This window comes from Procambarus clarkii, chromosome 26, assembly GCF_040958095.1.
Source record: "Procambarus clarkii isolate CNS0578487 chromosome 26, FALCON_Pclarkii_2.0, whole genome shotgun sequence".
Taxonomy (NCBI): Eukaryota; Metazoa; Arthropoda; class Malacostraca; order Decapoda; family Cambaridae; genus Procambarus; species Procambarus clarkii.
The window spans coordinates 29,885,790-29,888,634 of record NC_091175.1 but is presented as its reverse complement, the minus strand read 5'-3'; the positions used below and the strand labels follow the sequence as shown (position 1 = coordinate 29,888,634).

General features: G+C 42.1%; 1 long non-coding RNA gene across 1 annotated transcript; it reads left to right on the top strand.

Moving 5' to 3' along the window:
* Positions 1–513: 513 nt before the first annotated feature.
* LOC138368756 (uncharacterized) lies at positions 514–2,578 on the top strand. The gene is made up of 3 exons (XR_011229660.1): positions 514–629; positions 1,537–1,613; positions 2,332–2,578. It is a non-coding gene; the product is annotated as an uncharacterized lncRNA (long non-coding RNA).
* Positions 2,579–2,845: the final 267 nt, after the last annotated feature.

Below are 2,845 nucleotides of genomic sequence, written 5' to 3'. Positions count from 1 at the left end.
TACTTGGAACTTGTTCCGAGTACCTGAATCTATAACAATAACAACAACAACAAGCTTGACCATGTTGCAGCCGACCCAGACTGATGAGAGAGTGTTAGGAGAATTGGTCAGTGGGAGTTTACAAAGTCATTAAAAGTTCAACAGATTATGTTATCCAAACTAAGCTGCTTGTTTATTAGCTTGTGAAAGAAACTATGTTAGGTTCTTGGATTTTAATATATTTGTTACGAACCCGATGACACTGTTGACGTATGGAGGAGCGACTTCAGCACCATCTGTGAGTCTGCTCTCAAACCCCCATGGAATTGGACTCTACCTGGACAACGCCATCTATTGGGGGTGGCGTAGTAGGTGTAATTGGCTCAAGATTCCTGCCTTGAGAAACCAGTGAGGTGGTAGTGAGTGACCTCTGGTGATAAGGCAATTCAAGACCAGCACCATCTGTAGTTACTACGAGCATAAATGTCAATGTCCAAAAGAGTAAGTGTTGCTTCCTAATGTCTCCCGTACCTTAGAACTGATGACGTGTCTGTATCCACAGAGGTGCCGTGGGGCAGCAGTGGTACTGTGGATGAAAGTCTACCTTGAGCAGCCTGAACTCGCCCAACTTAGTCTCGTCTGACAACTAAGTGAGCCGTCGCCGATCAGAAGTGTTGTTAATACTAATGGAGTAGTGGTGGAAGAGTTCGTCATATCCCGGGACTGGCGAAGGGGAGAGACGACAGAGAGTAAAGTGCCTGTTGAGGAGCGTTGCTATCCCGTTGCTATTCTGTTGCTAGACCGTTGCTAGAGGCTTCTGCCAGGGGTGCGACACATCTGCAGTTGTCCGTGTAGTGGGGCCCTAATCAGCGCGTGGCTGAGGTTCTCTGCCAGCGCTTGGCTGCAGAGTGGTTGTTGGGTAGAGAGGCACTTCGTGATAATGTTGGTAGGCTCGCGGGTATTTACTGGTACTGTGGCTAGTAAGGTCGGAAGCGGAGCCCGAACATTAACGAAGGCTACATTATATTCGCGTCATGAGTGCTCGGTCTCCTATATGAGAACGGCACCTATATATATTTCCAAATAGAGTAATAATTCCGTTTGTTAATTTATGGTGATGGGAATATATTGAGTGTTTAGCTCTGCTTCAATACCCCCCCCCCCATGCACCTTTTTAGGTTTATTACACTACCTGATACTCTTTGAAGGCCAGTACCGACTTGGGGTCGGATACTATCATTTTGCCTCCACCATCAAAGAACCCAGTTGCGACCCATAGTGGCCATAACATTACTGAACATAATAAAACTCGCAAGTGATTTATCTGCGATAAACTACGGAGGGACTACAATGGGATTTAACTCTCGTCCCTCGACACGTACTACCAGTTGAACTAAGAGTAAAGAAATATCTCTTAATAGTTACTTGAAGTTTGGAAGGTACTAACATTAGCGACGGTATACATGTATTGGTAAAACTTTTAAAGATTAAAAAAAAAATCCTGAATTTGCATATACATAGGTAAAATAATAAACATTTTTATTTATAATTTCACAGATGGAGCGAGGTAGATAAGCTTCTTGACAGACGAGGCTGTTGCGTACATCATTCGTCAATTGATTGAACAGTTCATGGTAAGTACAACAACCTCTTACCTCTTAAATTGATCAATAAATGCAAACTAATCCTCCACAAATGAAGATTTAAAATTTTCAAAAATATTCGATTAATCCTCGTCTCTTTCGTAGCACTTAATGTCTACCACAATTGGTCAAAAATTTAACTTCATTGCATCTATTAACCCTATCAGAAACGTTAAGAACATAAGAATAAAAGTAATTGCAGAAAGCCTATTGGCCCATACGAGACTGCTCTTGTTCACACCCACCCAATCTCATTCATAAATGTTTAACCTACGCTTCAAACAATAAAGGTACTCCTTGTATTGTAATGTAGTAATTAGCTCTGCACAATTTCAGCAATGTTACCGAACTACTATTCTCTCTACACTATCACAATAACGTGATGCATCAAATGAACAAATCCATAAGATCCGTTATGAGGGTTCGAACCTACGTTTGGGATCCCAGGCGCGCCTTCTCCCTGTAGAAACTGCGGGAGGCTTTTAAGGGCAGTTGCACCCAAAGTTGCAATATTTTTACCATGTTGTGGCATAAGGCGCGTCTGGGATCATCCCGGAGGTAAGTTCGAACCCTATTCACGTTTTTTTTATGTATTCCTTCGCCTTTCTAGAGATTGTAATTCAGGCTGTCATTCTTCAAATGATTCTTATATATTATTCGTGCACTGTATCCATATTAACGTGTTCCTTCTCTCCTCGGGAAAGTACAGAACCTGTAAGTAGAGATAGATGGACTGAGAAATTTCTACGAAAGTGTCTTCTATGTGAACGTTCTAAAGTCACCGAAGTTGTTTGATCTGGTGGGGGGAGCTAGTTGACCTCCTGGACAAGGTCTAAGATTGCAGAACTACAGTTTCAACTCCCGACGTCACCTTATTTAAGCGTAGATGAACTACCCAGAATGAACTACCTGCTGAACTCTTTTAAGAGACTGTGTTCTCTCGCAACATAAAGAAATCGTAAAAGATCTGATAAACTTTGCAAGAGATACACCGCCGAAAAAAATGTCGGTATCCCTAGGGTGGGTTTAAAGGTGTATACTCCGAAGCTGTCGCATCTACGAACGTAAATGTCAAACAAACTCTTGGATAATACCCAGCATCCCTTGGATAAAACTATTACCCTGTTCCTATATTGAGGCTCGGATGACTGAAACTAAAACACAATCTAGACAAAGACGCAATCTACGACTAAAAAGCTTGTTGATTCCTCCTAGGAGAATGA